Source organism: Pinus tabuliformis, chromosome 9, assembly GCF_031772625.1.
Source record: "Pinus tabuliformis cultivar Carrire ecotype Pingquan chromosome 9, CPIR1, whole genome shotgun sequence".
NCBI classification, from domain to species: domain Eukaryota; kingdom Viridiplantae; phylum Streptophyta; class Pinopsida; order Pinales; family Pinaceae; genus Pinus; species Pinus tabuliformis.
In genome coordinates this window covers 239,838,257-239,855,050 of record NC_142307.1, presented here as the reverse complement: position 1 = coordinate 239,855,050, position 16,794 = coordinate 239,838,257, and positions in this window count along the sequence as shown.

Below are 16,794 nucleotides of genomic sequence, written 5' to 3'. Positions count from 1 at the left end.
AACCTATAAATTCCACCTATATAGCCCTCATTCCCAAGATGGACTTCCAACCATCCTTCAATGACTTTAGGCCTATATCCCTATGTAACTGCATATACAAAATTATTGCGAAGATCATTTCTAACTGCATCAAGCTGATCTAGTGGTCTAATGTGCATTGATTGCAGGTTTTTGAGAGAAAATCATGGCAATTTTGGCTAATTAAGGGCAAAAACTTGAATGAGGCAAGGAGGAGAGATGATAGGAGATAGATCCTCCTCATTAAGTCTTTACTCATTCGAATATTCCTTAATCAAATCACACTAGCTCGAAGTTTCAAGCAGCCGAGTCATGGAGATCATGGGCAGCCGAGCTAGTGACAGTTAAGAGCCAGTTCATCTTAAGTTTGGGAACCAAGCCACCATAGATTTAACGAAGTTGTTGGAGACTTCAGTTGTATAAATAAGGAGGCTTAAAGCCTCATTAGGATTCAGATTTTTTATGTAAGAGCATTAAGCATTTTCGAGCTCAAACTTTGTGGAAGAATATTGTTATGTAATTTTTCTGATATGATAATGAGAATGAGCATTTCCTTGATTTGGCACTAAGTTGTCTTTGAGGGCTGAAGCTCTTAGGTTAGGGCCCAACCCTAGCAACAAAGGCTCCTCTTCTTCTACTTGTATGTTTAGGTTATTTCATAGATCAAGTGTTGAATTGGTTTTAACATTGCTTCATTGCAAGTAGTGGTGAATTTGATTAGTTTGCTTCCATTTGTGCATTGCTTTAGCAGTAGCTTTAGAGAGATAAAGGAATACCAAAAAGAATGATAACAGGTGGATTTGGCCTCACTCCTCCCTTCAGGGACCATGGTTTGAGGAAAAAATCCTATTTAGCCCCAAAAAGACAGAATTCTGATTTCTTATGGAATTTAGGGTTTTCTACTACTTAGGCCAACATCTTTTTAGTTTTCAAGAATAGGTTTCAATTGTCATTTATGATATCTTCAGTTTTGTATTAGATATCATGGTGTTTCACAATATTCTGCAAGTATTTCCATGCATGAATTAGGCAACTAAATAATGAAATTCTGTTTTCTTAAGTTGATTAGAAATCTTCCTTGTTTGATATGATTTATGGATAAATGCCAGTAATGTATGTATTGTAGGAGTTTCAATAGTGCAGGAAGATCTCATGCCAACAACCCCAACCTAACCTCATCCATCCATGATCACCAAAAGCCACCAAGTCCCTCAACCAATTCATCATTCCATAAGAACAACTTCCTAGGTTTGTTGAGCAAATCCAACCATCTTACAAACTTTGGGTTAAGCTCTGAGGAAGTCCTAGCCACTCCCTTGCCTTGTTTCTTCCATCGTTCACCTTCCCTAAGCCCTATACCACCTTCCAATTCACCCCTATTTCTCTTGGCTGGATCCTGTAGGAGTACAAGGGATCTTGTAGGAGCATTAGGACATCCTGTAGGAAGCATTAGGACATCCTGTAGGACGACCTGTAGTGGCTTGTTTTGAGGTTGATTTGTGGAAAAAACATCTAGGAAGATAGGAAAAGACCCCTACTTGCCTCCCAAGCCATCTGATCTTCCATCACCATCTCTAACCTACCTGCCACATCATCAAGAAGATTCAACATTGACATTTTCACAAAAAAAGGACAAAATGGGAAAAAGAGTTATTGTGTTCATTCATATGCACAACAATAGAATATTTGGTTATTTCAGATTGCATGCCTAGGACAATTAAGATTACACACATATTAGCTTAGAATTATTCTGAAGCATGATGTCTTAGCAATTAGTTATATGAGTGGTGTGTTTAAAGCATTGATTTCAGTCCTTCCTTACTGCAGTAGACAATATTTCAATTCTGCCAATTAGTGCAAATTTCCCTTTTCTTCATTATTAATCAAACTCCTTCTAAATCAATAGAAGGCTGGTTTGAGAAACCAAAGTGGTCTATTGCCAGCTCAACAGTGACAAAGAGTAGACCCATCGCATCTACTTGTGTATATAGCACCGTCACCTCCAATTTTGTACAAACCCCAGGTTGATAAAGTAAAGCTGGTAGCCCCATGAGTTGAAACATTCTTGCTACAATACTGGTGTTCATCAACCGCAACCTAAGAAGGTGTGCATTATTGACTGTGTGGAGAATGAGGGCTGAAGTTTGATGCCCTAACTCTTGAAGCAATGACAACAAGTGCAACAAGAAGACAACAACGTTTTGGGAGATGTATTGGGTCACGGTTTGACCATGTTTGGCTCAGTTTAATGAGCATCCTGTTGGTGCCATATGAATGATCTTCAGAGAAAATTTGTGTCCTATTTGACTAGCATTTACTTCTCTGGTCAAGGCTTTACTATTGTTGTCATAAAATATTAGATTTGTATATTAGTGGTTCATCCTTCTCCTGTTGAGACACAATCATAGGGTGAGTGGTCCAGCCTTCCCCTAGTGATTTTTTGTGTACAGGGTGAGTGGTTCAGCCTTCCCCTGTGATACCCCATGGCGACATATAGGCAGGATGAGTGGTTCATCCTTCTCTTGCTGAGACATCCTACCCATGCAGTTTGGGACTGATGGGAAGTACCTCTCATCTAGCCAATGAGTAGGGAAATGAGGATAGGGACAACAATACTATCAATGGACACATCGTGTACTACCATACTCCCTATGCTAGGATGACCTATATTGATCTATGATCAATTGGAACTAACTTCAGTCCAGTAATAGTGGTATGAGACACTCTATTTTATTTGGGACTGACTTTGGGTCAGTAAGAGTGGTATGATACACTCTATTTATATGGGACTAACTTCGGGTTAGTAGAGAATGGAATGATACATTCTCGATCACTGCTTCTTCTTCATAGTTCAACAGAGCAGAGAAGAGCAAAGTAGTCCAGAGGAGTGCATTGATGGCAAAGATGGTACCGATTGAGAGATGGATTAGCAAATGGAGTTCTCCCTAGTTGAGAGGGAGTGTTCAAATTGGAAACTAGGGCCAAAATCCATGTGGGTCACCTTATTTATGGCAGCTGATATTTTTTCTTGGATTTGTCTCTCCGAGAGGTGTATGATTGATATAAAGATCATCTCATTCCGACATGTATTTATGGAGATATGAATTTATTTATATTATTGACAATTTGTTAAGGTCAGCGAGCAAGAAAATTACCCCCAGTTCAACCTCAACGTTGCATTTAAATAGAGGAGACCTCGAGTCATCTGAGGCACACATCATCTCATGATCTCTCTCCACTTGTTTGGGTTTGTCTTCTATCAAGGAGAACGTAGTGGAAAGAGTCATCTAAGAGAGCCCTAAGCTCAGTCATTGTTATAGAAATTTTTGTGCCTTACAGCATTGAGCATGAAATGTCCATAATCTAAGGGATCTAAAGTCCCTAAACATGTTGTTCCTACCCCTAGAGGAACAAGGCTAACAAACCACAGCAATTCACAGAAGTTCTCCACCAGAAACTGCTCAAAAACAAGTCAATTCAGGATCAATTCAGTGGCTCCACTAGCTGTCTGCGCCGAATGTCAAAGCCAACACTGGCTACCTGCGCTGAATGTCAAAGCCAGCATTGGCTACCTGCGTTGAGCAAGAATTGCCAAATGGCAAGTTCATTCTAAGAGGTGTCAAAGCCCAGGGAGCTTCCAGAATCTTCCTCAATGGCACTTGCCTCAGGGAATTCGACTGGTGATGAGTAAGAGGTTCCAAATCTCCAAATGGAAGCAAGAACCTCCAAGTGGAATCAAGAACTGACAGAGGGAGAGGACACTAGTCAGATCTCAAGCTGACTCATCCTCTCTCCAAACATCTATATATGGATCTCTCCTCCATGAGATCTAGGAGGCTGGAATTTTGTTATTGCAAAGAATTGCTGTTGGTTTGAGATTGGAATCATTGGGTGCTTAATGCTTTGAAGGGGGTGAAGATAGGAATTCCATTTGCTGGGAAGGAGATGCTGGATTGGAGCCCTCTGGGTTGTATCTCTTCCTGAACCTTGTTATTCATCAATAAATCTATCTTGGTTTCTCCTATATACTGGTGTATCTTTGATGTATGATTGCGTTAGTATGTTTAGTTTATTTCTAATCCTGAACTAGTTAGGAATATGAATCCATGTCTTGTGTAGTGTTCTCTTCTTGTGATCTTGCAGAAACCTCTTGAAGCTGGGCGAGCGAGAAGGCAAGTAGCTGGGAACTCTCCAAGAGAATGGAAACTGGATCGAGGGAAAAACAGAAGACACCGGTTAGTCCATCCGTCTCTCTTCATTCTTAATTCATAAAGGAAGAATACTAGAATAGCTGTCTCTGTTTGTTGCTAAGGCACTGTCACACCTTAGGTGGATAGGATCGTCCTGCATAGGCATTTTTCCCCACAACAAATTGGCAACTCCGCTGGGGAGATCTGCTTAGTCATTTTATTTGTGTTTCTATCATTGTTTGTTTCATAGACTTGACAACAACAATCGAACTGCATCTGCTATTCCCAGATGCAAAGTAGACAGTTGCTGCTTTGATCCAATCACTGGACTTGTCTATGATCTGAAAAATGGACTCACAAATGATTTGATGATCCTTTGTTATAGATCTTAGTACTCCCTCAAAGCATCCCTTTGATTGTATCTTGCTTGTTGCTTTTATTTGGCCTGAAACAGTAGATTAAATAGCAATCTGTGACCCAGAACCCAGTGAGAAACGAGAGTTTCTCCTTCAGCGCGACAGCTGTGAAGAGGTTCTGCATTTCAATGCAGGTCCCGTGAAGGCTACCTGCGCTGAATGTCAAAACCCCTGTGTTGAGGTTGCGCTGAACCAGTTTGGCCTTGTGCAGCTGGGGTTCTCTGCTCTGTTTTGCCTTGTTTTGATCTCTGATTTTTGCAGCCTGTAACCAGCATAGGTACCAGTCTGATAACTCCTTTTCTCTACTTAAATTCCACCTCCTTTTGTACAAAAAGACTGTGAGTGTTTTTATGTGTTTGTGGCATCATTCGCAGTTTTCCTTTGCATAAGTGAAATAATCATCCTGTAGCCCTTGATTCAGATCTGTTGATTGTGATCTTAGGAGAGAGTTCATTGGCTATTTGCAGTTGATTATACATTTGCTTTTGCTTATTGGTTTGAGTTTGTCTCTTTTAAGTGTCGAAACAAGTGTTCATTTCGGAAATCGTTAAGTGTTGTAATCTCTTCTACCCTCTTTGATTTCGGAAAAGTAAACTTGTTTGTATTTGTCATTTAAAAGCAAATTCAAAGTTGTACAAAAAGCTTTCTTTTGTAGGCATCAATACTAAGAAAGCGGAAAACAAACACCTACATTGTGCATTTGCATCTTGATAGTTTGCATGTTTGATTTAGGAAAAGTGCATTAGAGTGTGCTGATTTCTCTTCAAGAAAAGATGGTGTCTTTCTTTTCCCTTAGTAGCTAGGATTTTCAAAGTTGAAAAGATATATAAAGCTTGCTTATCATCTTTAGACTGCATTTAGGAATTGTATCATACATCTCGTGGTGAACCTCAAAAGGCAAACTTCTAAAAAGATCAACCTAAAATAAATTGAATGAACTTAACAACGCTTTGCAACATAACGCACAACATAGAGGTCTAGGCTAGAGACGTGTTCCGGCGTCGTAAAGCCTGGTGACTGTCGATCTCGTTGATGGTGGGTGATTCCTCCTGAGGGACGATAGCGCCAGTACGGATTGTGCTCCCATGTACCGTCGCGTATATATTGGGAGACCCCTGTAGGCATAAAACCTTTATCCTTAGGAAGCCATGTCGGCCGCCCTATTGATCACAATGCACTGAACACAGCATTCAGGAAGATCGACCGCCCGTACCCTAAAAAGTATTCTGCGGTTTTGCGAAAAGTTTCGCACACCCTCTGCCTAGAACTCCAGAGCAGTTTCTTTTGGCCTTTTTCAGACTCTATAACAGAAAAAGTCCATCCAAGCATTTGTCACTTCGGGCTCGTTAAAACATCGAAGGAGACTAGAGTCATCTTTAGCTTTTTCTCGACTCTTTAAAAGTGAAAAAGCAAGTTGTGTCTAAAAGCGTCTAAAAATTCATTTAATTCGGAAACACATTTTCCCCTTTTGTATTTTGGTTGATCGAGTAATCCGCAATCATGGAAGAAATTCAATTGAAACCCCGTCGTTCGCGGAGGCTTACGAGTCAACCGTCTTTGTCTCCGGAATCGAAAACAGTACGGACAAAGCGAACTCGTTTAACCGGTTTGAAATCTCCTATCAAAGTTAGAACAAGTGTTCCAACGACATCTGAGATTCCGGTTACTCCAAACATTTCTGGAAACCCTGCCTCTACAGAAGAAGTTCAACAATCACAGAGGGACAATGATACTGATCCTAGTCTGAGAACAAACACTTGTGTTACTAAACCAGTTCCATCTGTAACCGGTCCAGAGAGTATTGTTCTTCAAACATCTGTCGCTGTTGATTCAACCCCTTCTTCGACACCAGAAATATTTTACAGACCTGACGGTCTTCCCCTTCCACCTGGTTTGATTGCGATAGAAGAAATTGTAGAAGATCCGCAAGCAAGTACTCCAACACATTTTGGAGTAGGGGTCACTCTATTTCCTTCTACATCAGAAGTTAGTCTACCACAAGTGGAAGTTCCTATAGAATCGCTAGGTAATCTCTTGGATAGACTCAAAATGTCTGAGCAACTGACAACATCTAGGACTGTGTCGAATGACACAGCGACAGCAGAACTCCCTGCCATCACTCTGACAATGTTTGCCGGCACACCATCTATCCCGACTAGCTCACAACAGCTAGAAGGAGTCCACCCAGGGACTATTTCGACAGTGTGGTCAGTTCTAGTTTGTTCCTAAGGAATAATATCCGGCAACTCTTATGTTGAGACTCGCCAGATTGACCCATTTGGAGGTCAATTTGGGCAATCCAGTCCCCAAGGACAAACAATCCCCTTGAGTTCCGGATTGCTACCGTATGGGGGGCAGTATGCCCTTTCATTACCCCCTCTGGGAGGGTGTCCATACGGGAGTTCACAACAGTATTCAGGTTATATTGGAATTACATCAAGTGGTTGGGTACCTATGCTACCGCAGCAACCAAGGGTTGTGTATTCTATGCAACAATGTGTACCTATGTCGAACATCCCGACCACACCGGCTATTGTGACAGTGTCGCAAGTTCAAACGTTGCCTGTTGTATGTCAACCTCAGATTTCTCAGGTTGTAATGCAACAGCCCCTTGACCCTGTGACTCAACCACAATCACCTACCGGTGGGGCGACAGAGGTCCAAACAGGTACAATTACCCCACACCTTGGTCCAACGGTTAGTATAGCGCAACAGAGCATGGCTTCATAACCGTGGCTAGTGCAATACCAACAACCACAATTCCAGCAAGTGTACCAAGGTTCTGAGCAGCAGATCTTTGCGAACAGTGGACAACTGTATATTCAAAACGGTCAAAACCAACCGCTTTACAGTGGTCAAGTCCACCAACCATATCAGTCATACCAAGATCAATTGCATTATGCTGGTATGCAAAGGCCAACTGCTCAGGCAATTCCATCGTACCCTGGGTATGCTTCACCTAACCTGAATCAACAGTTACCATTCGTGGAAACTTTAGAGTTACCAGATTTACACCGGTTAACAAACGATCCAATTGCTTACGCCCCTTGGTGGCCAGCGATTCCTCACAAACTTCCTTCGGACATTCCTAAATTTAATGGAAATCCGGGTGAAGATCCATCGAATCACGTGATGACCTTTCATCTATGGTGTTCATCAAATACCTTAAACGATGATTCGATAAGGCTTCGCCTCTTTCAGAGGACGTTAACGGGTCCAGCGGCTAAATGGTATATTGAATTGACTGAGCCTCATTCGACAATTTCAGCTCCCTAGCCACGACTTTCTTAACCCATTTTCAATTACCGATAAGGTATGAAACGGGAACAGAAATCTTAACCAACTTCAAGCAGACAACAGCCACTCATATATCCGATCATATACATGAGTGGCATCGTCTTCGTAGGATGGTGAAAACGTACGTTCCCGATCAGCTGTTAGCTGAATGGTTTATAAAGTCGTTACTTCCTGCTATAACAGAAGATGTGGCCAAGGGGGGAGTCGTAACGGAGGACCAAGTTATTGCTCGTGCACAATATCTAGACTTAGTCTATACTCAGTCTGGCATGCTCTACGACCAAATACCTGACGCCCCTAGACCAGAATTCTCAATTCCTCCTCCTCCTAAATCAAATAGTGACTCTCATGCCGGCGATGGTGTGATTGGCACGGCAAACGCAAAATCGACAAAGGCTTTGTCTAAGAAAGCCCGTAAGAATTCAGATCAAAATGCAAAAGAAGAGATTCTTGCTTCGGAAGTAAATGCCATATCAGCAGATAAGGGCAAAGAAACCAAACAACGAGGGAGCAAGAAGAAGCAAAACAAAGGGAAGAAGAAGAAACAGGGTGAGTCATCCCCTGAAAAAAACTTCTTCAAACCCTCCTGGAAATAGGAAATATCCATGTCAGATATGCGATGAGGATCATTGGACAAGGGATTGTCCATACAAAGCTGAGCTGAAAAGGTTCTTCAAAAGTTCGCAAACCTCAACTGTGTTAACTGATCCATTCCCAAATCCAGGTCAAAATTTGGTTGATAGTGGAAATGCTTCCCCGTCGCAAGTGCTTATGTTGTCGGTTTCAAAACAGCAAAATGATGCTTTGATTTCGACAAGGAACAAAGATTACAGGAATCTGCACCTGTCGAACGGCAAGGATAAAGATCAACCAAGCAGTTCGACAACAACTTCGACAGAAGTTGTACCGCCCATCATTCCTAAATTAACGATAAAACCGCCAAAGGGAGTAGTACACAAGTCGACATTTAATCCTCGCGCCAGAGCGGCGCAACATTATAACATAGTGGAAGATTTGGCCCAATCGCCATCCGCTATGTCGAATCTTGAAGTACTACAAAATTTTCCATCCCAAAGGCAGGCTTTGTTATCGGCTATTGGTGGGGTTGATCCTAAGGATTCCAATCTTGTATCCTTCGACCACAAAGGATACGATCCTCAGTTACCAGCTCAACTAGCTTTCCTTATTCAAGTGAAAGCCCTCAACAAAATTGTTCACCAAACAATCATTGATGAGGGGGCATCTACATGTATTATGTCGATGAGTTGCTGGAAAACTTTAGGGTCTCTGACCTTGTCGCGATCTTCGACGACATTGAAAGCATTCGACGGAAGGACCTATACCCCGTGCGATATCCTTAATAACTTGAAAGTTGAACTAGGGGGAAAAACAGTAGAAATAGATGTTGAAGTCATCGATGGGAATCTTGACTACAACATCCTACTGGGAAGACCGTGGATATATGCCATGGTAGCTGTAGTGTCGACTTATTTTAGGAAGATCGCATTCCCTTTTCAAGGATGGATTACGATCGTCGACCAACAAGACTTCCTCCCTAATGGTTCACAAGTTACAGGAAGTATTCCCATGATCCATGGAAGCAACCATTCGCTTCAAGACATCGGAGTAGGCCTACTGAAAGACACCACATTAATGGGAACTTTCGCACTTCCACCTCCAATCTATATAGGAGAAGTAGCGTTGGTAGGAGCCTGCAACATGATATCTTCCACGATGATCTCAGAAGACGATATCGACATGGATTATGCAATGGTTTTGCCCCCAAGCCCTATAGAAATATTGTAGCAATCAATGTTTCGGGCATGGGAGGCGAACCCAAATCAACGCTCATCAAGCGTTTGGGTAGATAGGTCTAGAGAATATGGTACCCCATTAGATCCTTGGTCGAAAGTACATGGGACTGATGAAGGAATACTACAATCAATGTTGATTGAGGGGGCACCGTGGAATGATTGCCACCATCGTTCCCTTCTTCCAGATTATGAAGAAGATACTCAACATGACCTTTACCACCCTTTAGTTTTTGAATTCCTATCAAATACTGTAAATACGGTGGATTCCGAGCGAAACTTATCCAATATTGAAGAGACTATAGCCATAAATATCTCGACTAAAACAAATGTTGCAGAGAATATTTATGTCGGCAAAGGATGTTCTCCTTCAGAACTGCAAATATATAACACTCTTTTTCGCGAGTTCAGAGATGTCTTTGCTTGGTCATATGATGAAATGCCAGGCATTGACTCGAGTATCGTTGAACATGAAATTAAGATGTATCCTGATGTCAAACCAGTAAGACAACGGCTTCGGCAGGTGCACCCCAAGAAAGTCGTTGCCATTAAAGCAGAAGTTGAAAAGCTCCTCCATGTTGGTTTCATCTACCCGGTTCCTCTAACCGATTGGGTATCGAATATTGTCCCTGTTATGAAGAAACAAGGGAGAATTAAAGTGTGTGTCGATTATAGGGATGTAAACCAAGCTTGTCCGAAGGACAACTACCCTACACCCTTCATCGACCAGATAATTGATGAATGCGCCGGATGTGAAATCTTTTCATTCATGGATGGATTTTCCGGGTATAATCAAATAAATATCCGCCCACAGGACCAGTCAAAGACTGCATTCATCTGTCTGTGGGGCACATTCGCTTATCGAAAATTACCCTTTGGTTTAAAGAACGCAGGGGCGATGTTTCAGAGGGCAATGAATTATGCCTTCCATGACATCAAGAACATCGTTCAACCATATCTCGACGACCTTCCGGCTCATTCGCGAAAGCGGACTAATCATCCGCAACATTTAAGAGCGATATTTCTACGTTGCCGACACTACAAGATAAGACTCAATCCACACAAATGTGTGTTTTGTGTCGGTTCTGGTCGTTTACTTGCCTTTGTGGTCTCTAAGGATGGGATTCGTCTCAACCCTTGCAAGGTTCAGGCAATCATTAATTTGCCTCCACCTTCAAATTTGCTTCAGATTCAGAAACTCCAAGGGAAAGCAAACTTTCTGAGGAGGTTCATTCCAAATTACGCAGAACTTGCTAAAGGTTATACTCGTCTTTTGAAAAAGGATGTACCTTTTTTCTGGGATCAGGTGGCGCAAGCTTCTTTTGATGCTCTGAAAGATTCTCTAGTAAAAGCATCATTAATGTATGCCCCGGACTATCAAAGAGATTTTAACCTGTATCTGGCTGCAGCAGATATGACCATTGCGATGGTTTTAGTTCAAGAATTCAATGGAATTGAACATCCTATATATTATTTAAGTAAAAGCTTAAATGATACAGAAAGAAAATATTCTTACGTTGAAAAGCTAGCACTCGCTGCTGTTCAAGCGATACAAATATTTCGACATTATGTCCTCTTTCGGAAAACTACCATTCTATCAGATTGCAACCCCATGACTTATATATTGTCGCGACAGTTACTGGGGGGAAAATATTCAAAATGGATAGCAATCCTTCAAGAGTTTGATCTGGAATTTGTAAAATCCAAATCAAAGAAAGTTTTAGTCTTCGCAGAATTATTGTGCGATCTCCCATCGTCGTCCAACGATGAAACATCCGAAGAATCAATCGTGGACGAAAGTTTGTTTCTGATATCTACGAGCAATGAGTGGTATGGAGATATAATCATTTATCTCCAAACCCAAAAGTTCAGGCCTGACACCTCTCACTCAGAACAGAAACATATACGATACCAAGCAAAAGACTACATGATCGGCGGTGATACGCTTTACCGTCGTGGTATCGATACAGTTCTGAGAAAGTGCCTTACCCATTAGGAGGCCGAAAAAGCCCTGAATTAGTGTCATTCAGGCGTGTGTGGGGGGCATCAATCTGGATATGCTACAACACAAAAAATCTTACGAGCAGGATACTTCTGGCCAACCATGTTCAAAGATTGCATAACCGCAGTCAGAAGTTGCCATGCTTGTCAAATTTTTGATAGAAAAACCAGAAGACCACCCGCACCTTTACAGCCAATAGTTGTTGTTGGGCCTTTCGCCAAATGGGGCATCGATTTCATGACATGTAACCCCGCCACGACCAGGGGGCATGGGTATATCATAGTCGCCGTTGACTATTTTACCAAATGGGCCGAGGCGATGCCTACATTAGATAACACTGGTGAAACAGCTGCCCTTTTCTTTTTCAATCATGTAGTCACCAGGTTCGGCGTACCACAGGCTATAGTTACAGATCATGGATCGCATTTTCGAAATCACATGATGGTTGAATTAGCTGCCAAGCTAGGGCTATCTCACGACAGCTCTACCCCGTATTATCCCCAAGCCAACGGACAAGTTGAAGCAATCAACAAGGTCCTGAAGTGTATGTTGCAAAGGATGATCGGGGTTCACAAAAGAAGGTGGCACCTAATCCTGTACTCAGCCTTATGGGCTTACCGAACATCAGTGAGAAATGCGACTGGGTTCACACCTTTCCAACTGGTGTATGGCCTGGAAGCAGTCTTACCAGTCCAGTGTGAAATTTCGTCTCTTAAACTCGCAATTGATCTCCTCCCCGGAACTTCGGAAGAAGAGGCCCGTTTCTTAGAATTAATCCAATTGGATGAAACCCGTCGTGATGCCACTTTGGCTAATGAAGCCCATAAGAAATGAGTCAAGGCGCAGTTCGACAAAAATGTCAAACCCCGTGTCTTCTCAGAAGGTGACTTGGTCTTGCTTTATGACCAAGAATCCGATAAATTGGGAGCAGGTAAATTTAATTCTTTATGGATGGGCCCTTATATTGTTAAATGAGTATTAGCAAAAGGAGCCTACGAGTTAATGGATTATGACGGAATTCCACTGGCGCAACCCCGTAACGGGTTGTACCTCAAGCATTACTATGCTTAAATAGTGACCAATATGCATGCACCTCGATTTGCGTTATTATGATGGGGCATGCAAACATAAGATTCAAGCAGTTTTAGCACACAGTTCATGCTCGTTAAAAAATAAACGCAAGATCCGAGCAGTTTTATCGCATAGTTCATGCTCGTTAAAAAATAAACATAAGATCGAGCAAATGTTTCCACCCGCGTTTAAGCTCGTTAAAAAATGAACTATCCCGGTAAATAACCACTGTGAATGTAATATCATCAGCCATTAAAGCCTTGGTCGTGTTTGCACCGTCACCTCCACTTTTCCATTGGCCAATCGTTCACCTCCATATGTTTGTTTACCCATTTTGAGGAACAGCTGCGAAGAGTGATTTCACCTAGCCATCCTTGTGACACTGCCGTGATTGGAAAATTCCAACCTGCACGTGGAATCAGCTGCTAACCCTGTTTATCACTCGTTCCTCAAAAGATGAGTCTTCTTTAAGCTCTTTTCATCTAACTCGTAAAATATGAAAAGATTGCCGAGTTTTGGCCTTCCAACTCGTTAAAGCGACTGGAAGTGTTATCCCTCCTCTAGATCTTAATCTTTTTGGACCTGAGGGATTATTGCACAAAAAGATCGAGCGCTTGTTTTGTTCGGCTCGTTAAAACTATCGAAAACTCATCCCTTCTGTATTGTTTTATACTTTTTCGGACTTAAGGGATTAGATGATGAAAAAGGACTTTTGGAGTTAACTTTATGTACCTTTTCAGACTCTCTAAAAATGAAAAGGACCGAGATATCTTTGTCGTTAGACTCGTTAAAATCATTAAATAGTGACAAACTTGTCTTTAGACGAGAACGAGTTTCACTATCGCTAAGCTCGTTAAAACATAGCGATGGGCTTGCCCGAAGGGCAGGTTATATAACAAGCATATGTTATCCTCCTCAAGCTTGACAAAAATAAAGAGGTACTGGTCAATAATGACTGGGGAAAAATTGGGAGAAACTCAAGAAAACTTTGATGGTAGCAAGTCGCTCTTGAACATGACACTTTTCCTCCGTACCACAATCGGGTTGGGTTGTTTCATTCACCAGTCACATCCATGGTCTCGCCATACCATCCATATTTGGGGTAATGCTACCAATCCATCACATCAGTGTCGCCATATGTTCAAGAGAAGTCGTTCAAAAAATTCAACCATGTCCCATCCACTGCCGTACATTATCCTTCATCCTTTCATGACCGCCACCCTGAATCATATGTCACAGATCGTTGTCACCTCCATTAAAATCTTTAGCTCCGTTCCATGTCACTGATGTGGGATTCATTAAGGCCCTCCTTTGACAGATCGCTTCTTGTCAACATCAGCTCATTATCCAAGAAGTTGATCTAGGAACAACCCCTTCAGTACTTTGAAGCTTGAATGCCTCAATGGCAAGTTTCTCACTTTCGGCGACAGGTATACATCAATTAGCTTCGACCGAAAGATTTTGCGTGGTGTTCGACGCCAAGTCCTTTATTCACACCACGTGAATTGTACTGCAGTACCTTGAGGGTCATTATCATTATCGGTGATTCCTCTCGCGCTTGTTAACGGTTTACATCATTGACCGGTAATCAAGCGATGTCTTTCCATGTTCAAATTCAGAACATTTCTCACATGGATCGACTTATACTTAGAGTGAAGATCGAACGCGTTTGAAGACCCCGGATCTAGTTTCATCCATCCGGGCTGCGATATATATTCAGGAAAGATAAAGACGTTGACATGTACATCATTGCAGCAGATAATCATCCTACTCAAAGGATGATAATTTCATCAAAAATTATCAGTCTACCACCAGACAATTGTCTGTTCTATGTAGAGAAAAATGAATTTATAAAGCTGAGCATGGGAATGCCCGCCTCAGCTAGATCATGAAAGCAGTATGAAAAATAATGTATTGTATTGTATCTTATTACAGGTCTCCTCCCAGCATTGGATGAACTTCGGATCCCCCTGATAAAGCATTTCACCCGATAAACGGCCTCATACTTTAGGGGGGCAACTGTTATAGACATTTTTGTGCCTTACAACATTGAGCATGAAATGTCCATAATCTAAGGGATCCAAAGTCCCTAAACATCTTGTTCCTACCCCTAGAGGAACAAGGCTAACAAACCACAGCAATTCACAGAAGTTCTCCACCAGAAACTGCTCAAAAACAAGTCAATTCAGGATCAATTCAGTGGCTCCACTAGTTGTCTGCGCTGAATGTCAAATCCAACACTGGCTACCTGCGCTGAATTTCAAAGCCAACATTGGCTACCTGCGTTGAGCAAGAATTGCCAAATGGCAAGTTCATTCTAAGAGGTGTCAAAGCCCAGGAAGCTTCCAGAATCTTCCTCAATGACACTTGCCTCAGGGAATTCGACTGGTGATGAGTAAGAGGTTCCAAATCTCCAAGTGGAAGCAATAACCTCCAAGTGGAATCAATAACTGATAGAGGGAGAGGACACTAGTCAGATCTCAAGCTGACTCATCCTCTCTCCAAACATCTATATATGGATCTCTCCTCCATGAGATCTAGGAGGCTGGAATTTTGTTATTGCAAAGAATTGCTGTTGGTTTGAGATTGGAATCATTGGGTGCTTAATGCTTTGAAGGGGGTGAAGATAGGAATTTCATTTGCTGGGAAGGAGATGGTGGATTGGAGCCCTATGGGTTTTATCTCTTCCTGAACCTTGTTATTCATCAATAAAGCTATCTTGGTTTCTCCTATATACTGGTGTATCTTTGATGTATGATTGCGTTAGTATGTTTAGTTTATTTCTAATCCTGAACTAGTTATGAATATGAATCCATGTCTTGTGTAGTGTTCTCTTCTTGGGATCTTGCAGAAACCTCTTGAAGCTGGGCGAGCGAGAAGGCAAGTAGCTGGGAACTCTCCAAGAGAAGGGAAACTGGATCGAGGGACAAACGGAAGACACCGGTTAGTCCATCCATCTCTCTTCATTCTTAATTCATAAAGGAAGAATACTAGAATAGTTGTCTCTATTTGTTGCTAAGGAACTGTCACACCTTAGGTGGTAGGATCGTCCTGCATAGGCATTTTTCCCCACAACAGTCATGAAGGAGATCTAGCTGCAGTTGAGGAGAAGCCTTAGCCATAGATCTAAGGATCCCTAATACGAAGCTGGAGGAGGATCCCAAAGCGCAACAAAAGGAGCCCTAGCTACAGCGAGAGAAGGATCCCTAGCCACAACAAAAGGAGAGACCCTAGTCGCAGCAAGAAGAAGCCTGAAAGAAGCATGAGAATTTTGGGTTACAACGTATTGATATAGGTTGTTCCTAGGCATGGTTTGAGGATTGTTTTCAAGGTAGGGGAGCTTCACGAATAAGGCGAGGTAGTACGTTGAAGGGATCTTCCCTATAGGTTCAGACCAGATCAGCGTAGGGCTAGATACATATGCGGATTGGGTGCTAGAATGTGCTGACAGCAAGTCAAGTTCTTGTAGGCTAGATACTACTGCATTGATGGTGTTTGTAAGTTGTTTTATGGAGGACCGTAGGCCTAACTTGCTGCTGGGCTAGGCCGTAGGTCATAGCCAGCAACAAATCTTGTTCTAAGGGTTGCATTAAGGGTAATCAAACCATACTTGGAAACCGTGGCAGTGGTGGAGTTTCACCTTGATACACTACAGCTTAAGAAGGCCTGCATTATTGATTGTGTGGAGAATGAGGGCTGAAGGTTGATTCCCTAACTCTTGAAGAAGTGACAGCAAGTGCATCATGAAGACGACAACGTTTTGGGAGAGTGCATCACGAAGACAACAACGTTCTGGGAGATGTATTTGGTCAAGGTTTGACCATGTTTGGCTCAGTTTAATGAGAATCTTGTTGGTGCCATATGAATGATCTTCAGAGGAAGATTCTGTCCTGTTTGACCAACATTAACTTCTTTGGTGAAGGCTTTACTTCTGTTGTCATAAAATATCAGATTTGTATATTAGTACTATCTCTCTCTGTGCTGAACTA